At 39.8% G+C, this 5,856-nt stretch overlaps 1 pseudogene; it reads left to right on the top strand.

Annotated features, from left to right (window-relative positions):
• The first annotated feature begins 682 nt into the window (after positions 1–682).
• On the top strand, positions 683–1,677 carry LOC142068387 (SCAN domain-containing protein 3-like; annotated as a pseudogene).
• Positions 1,678–5,856: the final 4,179 nt, after the last annotated feature.

Raw genomic sequence — 5,856 nt, 5'->3', positions numbered from 1 at the left:
GGGAGTGGGGGGCAGGCTGTTTGGGGAGGCACAGCCTTCCCTACCCAGCCCTCCATACCATTTTGCAGCCCCGATGTGGCCCGCAGACCAAAAAGTTTGCCCACCCCTATAACAGACCAACAGACAATAAAATTATACATCTCTGTATACATAATAATAATTATTCATAACATTGTCGAATTACAGGCCTATATTATTTAACTACAATTAAGTACTAACAATCTTCTCAGTTTTGATTATAAATATAAGTAGACAAGAATAAAGATGTAACATAAAATACAATAATAATAAAAATACAACTATAAATAAAATTATTTAACTGTAATGTTTTCAAATTTCATAACACAAAATGTGAATATTTTTTTTTTTGCCTTTCGATGTGCAGGAGTGCCGTTTTGGTCGGTGGGGATGCCGAAGAATGATGTAGAAAGCAATGGAACTTTTTAAAACTTCTTAGCTCGCTTGCGAGAATGTTCGAGACTGTTCTATCATGGGTTACCTCCACCACTCACCGCGCAAGACTGGCTACTTGCCAAACTGGTGGTGGAGTATATATAGGGCAGCACGCATCCGTACATAACAGTAGTAGTAAATAAACATTTGCAATAACTCAAATTAACTTGCGTCTGTTATTATTCACGAATCAGGAAAATTATTTTATAGATTTTTTTATTAATATATTATGGCCACGATTAAGAAAAGGAAGTATGATGAAGACTACATTAAGTATGGTTTCATCGTCATGGAAAAAAACAGGATCGATCATCCTCAATGTGTAGTATGCCACGCAGTTCTCAGCAACGATGCTTTGAGACCTCGTCATCTTGAGCGACACTTGACAAAGAACCACAGTGCTTTGAAAGACAAACCAAAAGAGTTTTTTTCTGATAAACTTCAAAATTTAAAACACATGAAGCTAGACATGACTGGAGCTTTTCATCAAGCGTCAGCCAAAGTGGTAGAAGCATCTTACGTATTGCTCGTCGCTAAGGCCAAGAAAGCGCACATAATAGGACAAACTCTTGTGAAGCCTTGCTTGTTGAAAGCAGGTGATATTGTGCTTGGTGTGGAAAGCAAGAAAAAAATATCGGAAATTTCGCTTTCCAACAATTCTGTGAAACGTTGCATTGATGACATGGCGAAAGATCTAAAACTTCAAGTTGTGGAGGCAGTGAAAGCTTCTCTTTTTTTCGTAATTCAGTGCGACAATACCACTGATGTAGCACAATGCTGTCAGTTGCTGGTCTACATTTGATTAATTAACAATGAACTGTGAAAGAAGAATTGCTTTTTGCGAAGGAATTGATGACCACATCAAAGGCTTCTGATGTTATGAAAATGGTTTCTGACTTTTTTGAAGAAAATGGACTTTCATGGGAAAAACTGGTTGGTGTATGCACAGACGGTGCTCGGCTCTCGCTCTGGATTCGTGACATCAGTGAAAAAAATCCAGCCGTAACCTGCGTTATACATAGACAAGCATTGGCTGCTAAAACGCTTCCAGATGACCTATGTGACTCATTGAATTTGGCCACCAAAGTTGTTCTTCACAAAATTGACAGCACTTTAAATATGAAGCATTTTTGCAGCTCTTTGCACGGATTTGGGAGCGGATCATAAAATTATTTTGTTTCACACAGAGGTACGACGGCTTTCCAAAGGCAAATAAACATTATAGCACACCACAATGCCATCAAAGTGTTTACAGATAAAATCAAGCTTTGAAAACATTGAATTCAAGCTGAGATGCCTAACTTTTAGTCTTTTCCAACATTTTCAACACTCGCTGAAAATGAAGGTTTCCAAGAACTTTGCAAAGAGAATGCGAAGAACAAAATTGTGTTTCATCCGGACTGCCTTGCTGATGAATTCATCCGCTATTTTCCAGACAACTTTTCTGGCAACCCCATTCATAAATTAGCATGTAATCCATTGAACGTTGATGTTGATTCATTTCCAGAAGTATTGCAAGAACAAGCACTTGAAATGAAATACAATTCAAGTGTGAAAGATATTTTCGAAAACTTAAGCCTGGAGGAATTTTGGATAAAATATTTCCCAATTTACCCAAAAGTTGGAGAAGAAGCACTATGTATTATTCTTCCATTTTTGTCCATGTACCTCTGTGAAAAAAGCTTTTCACATTTAGTCATAATAAAAATGAAACAAAGGAATCGACTGGATGTCGAAAACTATTTGCGTTGCGCACTCATCTTTCAGATCTAGGATTTCCCAACTTGTGAAGAAAATGCAGTATCATCCTTCACATTAAAATTGTTGTATTTATGCTATTTCTTATTTTAAATTACATTTTTATTAAATTTTTGTGCCAAGAAAATTATTTGTGCTTATTTTTAATTTTAAATTAAGAATTGAATTTGTTAGAAGGGGGGTTCAATAATGGTAAAGGAGAGGTGGGTCGCATGAGGGTTTCTCAAAAATTTAAAAGGGGGTGTGATGCCGAAAAGATGGGGAACCAATGATATATAACCTCACACACCTTATCTCTAGTTTTCTGGCATAGCAGTTTCAGTCTGTGAAAAACTATAGAAGCCAAGCCACATGAGAAACAAAATTCTCTTTATGATAAAGAAAGGCTGCAAATATACCAAGAATAGCCATTTAAACTGAATGGCAAAGATAATTTTTAGTAGCAAGTGTGACAGCTGCTTCCTGGATCATTTTTCCTCTGCCTAATGGAAGCTCATTGCACTTACTAGAGCTCAAGGGACAGAAACGTTTGTAAGTTAAGTTACTAAATATTTGTTAAGCAATACTAAGAAGAGAGCTCAGAAATATTACACAATATTTTCTATGCACTAATTTAGATTTTTAAATATATTCATTGTGACTTCTCACAGCCCTGAGTACTTCCTGTAAATATTGAGAGCTTAGAGCCAGTAATATTTGTGGGTATTGATTTGGATGAATATTGCACAGTATTCACAGAAAGCAAGATTTCTCATGCATCATAATGAGAATTCACACCAGATTACAGAAGCTGTGCTTGTCCAGGCAGGTACCAGAAACATACCTTCTTGTGACACATGTGCCACAACAGAACAACTCCAAATTAACATATTACATAAAAGTTCATCAAGAATGAGCTAGGGGTCAAAATACATGAAATGTTGAATAGAGTGAGGAGACAATGTCCCCTTCTCCCCAGAAAACTTTTTGGACTTTTTGGAGAATTTTTTTAAACTGATTATTGTTGGTTGAAAATAGAGTATTTTGATTCAAATATACTAGTATGGTGCCTTGAGTGAGTAGCAGAGTGGGTGCTTCATGCCCCCCTTTCTCTGGGAGTAGAGTTCCATGGCTGGACTACATCTCCCACGATGCACCACAGTCTACCCTCTTCCTGGGCTACTGCAGCACATCATTGGAATTCCTGTGCACTTTGGTATGTGATAGGGCAAGGCCAGATGGCTATAGAAAAGTAGTGGGAGATAGATATATTAGCTCCAGGCTAAACAAATCCCTGGTACCAAGTTAAGTGAAATGGAAGTTGCTCCAGGTCAATTAAGACACCTGGGGCCAATTAAGAACTTTCCAGAAGGCAGGGAGAATGCTAGGTTGACTGGGACACCTGAAGCCAATCAGGGGCTAGATGAAACTAGTTAAAAGCCTCCCAGCCAGTCAGGTGGGTGTGCATGTCAGGAGCTGTAGGAGCAAGTTGTGTTGTCAGAGAGGCTGAGTAGTACATACCATATCAGGCACAAGGAAGGAGGCCCTTAGGTAAGGGTGAAGTGGAGCTTGAGGAAGTGAGGGCTGCTGTGGGGGAAGTAGCACAGGGAATTGTACATGTCATGTTTCCAAAAGGTCAGAGACCATAGCTGATACTATTAGGGTCCCTGGGCTGGAGCCTGGAATAGAGGGTGGGCCTGGGCTCCCCCCCCCCCCACACACCTTTGCCCCCTGATTAATCACTGAGACTGGGAGACAACAGAGACTGTGCAAGGAAGGATAACTTCTCCTCACCTCCGTTGCTGGCTTATGATGAAAATGGCTCAGTAGACTGACCATTGTCTCTAGAGAAAGAAGGGTTATGTGGAGGATCACAGTGAGCCTCTGAGGCTAGCGAAATCCGCCAAGAAATGCAGGACCCACGGAGGCAAGGACAGAGTTTTGTCACAGGTAGCATTTCTGAATTACAATTTTTTGGATTTCAGCTGAAAAATTTGGAGGGTTGTTTTTTTGTTGAACAAAAAGTCAGAATTGTATGCAGAGAGCAAACGCTTTTTAAAAAATATTGTTTAATCGGAAACCTAATTTTCCACCAAAAATAGTTTAAGCAAAAAAATTGTCCACCAGCCCTAGTGTTGAACAAATAATTCTAAGAAAGAAATGCATTTGAGACAATGAATTCCAATCCTCTCTGTACTTTAAGTTGTTTGACGCAAGTCATCTGGCCTGGCGTTAGCCAAGCAATCATCACTGCATGGGTAGGAAAGTTGCAAGGGGATTTGTACTGGGGGAGTTTATGGAAATAAAGTTGAAAGGGTGAACTGGGCTGGGGCTGCTGGACACTGGTGGTGTTGGGAACATTACCAGCCAAAATCAAGAAAGGAGTTGCGAACACACACACAACTTCCAGGAAGCAAAAACTGGCATTTGAACTTCAAACATTTGTGCATGAATTATATGCTCTGTTTTTGTGAAAAGGCTTGAGAATCAAGTCTCTAGCACGTATCTGAAATCTGGGGATTATATTCTCCACTATATGCACAACCTTGCGTTTAGGAGAAGCTTCCTTTTATCAATAAAGATGAGGAGAAGCATTGATGTGAAGCAGTTCTGCCACAGAAAACACTGGTTAAATGATGCAGGAAATTAAAGATGTAAGGTAAGTAATGGACCTTGCAATGGATCTTGACAGGTGATGTTCCTTTAAAGGAAACCACCCTTTGCCAGTGCAGGCTTGGTTTAGAGAGCTGAGTTCACTCCTGGTATCCTGTTACCCAAGCACAAGTAGCATGGGTTTTAGTAGTCCATTTGGTATTGCTAGAGCCAGTGGGAAAATCCGGTTTCTGGGCCAAAAATAATCCGTGCAGCCAACAGTACTGATTACTTGAAGCAGATAGCTGTGAAGCGTAAATTTTTCTGCTGCAACATGAAACAAGCTTCTTACGGGGAGCCTTGTTCTTTGGGTTTCAAGCCTCTAGTTAAGGACAATAGCACTGATTTTTCTTCTGCAATTCTTAACACGTAAGTACAGTTTCTGAAGGAAGTGATGGCAGGAGCCTCAAATGGCTAATAGGGTTGTACAACACAGAGAAGGACTATGGTTTCCTATGGAAAAAAAGGCTGATGATCATTGGAGAAATGTGAGGCTAACCAGAGTCTCCTGGACAAAGATTGTTATTCAAGTGAGAATGGTGTTTTATATTCTGTTTTTTCCCTTTAAAGTCCTGTTTTGAAGGGATGTAAGGCAGGGCAGCTGTCTGAGGGCAGAGAGGGATCTACTGGGAAGAGGCTGATTCTAAGTAAGGATCTGTTTTTATGCCTAGAAAGACAACCCATCACATGGAATTTGCTATTGGAATGGATGCTGGAGAAATGGAAAACTTGAAGTGTAGAGTCAGTTAAGGGCACTAATCATGGGGTTTAGGGATTCATGGGAAAATCTGACCTGGGGAGAGAGTCAAGGAAGGAGCTCCTGTTGGCAGAGGGTTTCGGCAGGTGGGAGATTCAGATGAATTACTCAGTTATCCCAACTCACGGACAAATCAGTTAGCCAGGTGGTATTCCAAACCGTAAGAAATGCATAGCCTTTGCAAAGTTCAAGTAATACAGTCAGGTAAGATTCATAGGATGGAACTATGGGTTTTATTACATTACTTAATAAAATCA

Source organism: Caretta caretta, chromosome 9, assembly GCF_965140235.1.
Source record: "Caretta caretta isolate rCarCar2 chromosome 9, rCarCar1.hap1, whole genome shotgun sequence".
Lineage (NCBI taxonomy): Eukaryota > Metazoa > Chordata > Testudines > Cheloniidae > Caretta > Caretta caretta.
Note: the sequence above shows the minus strand (reverse complement) of the source record. Positions and strands in the feature narration are given on the sequence as shown.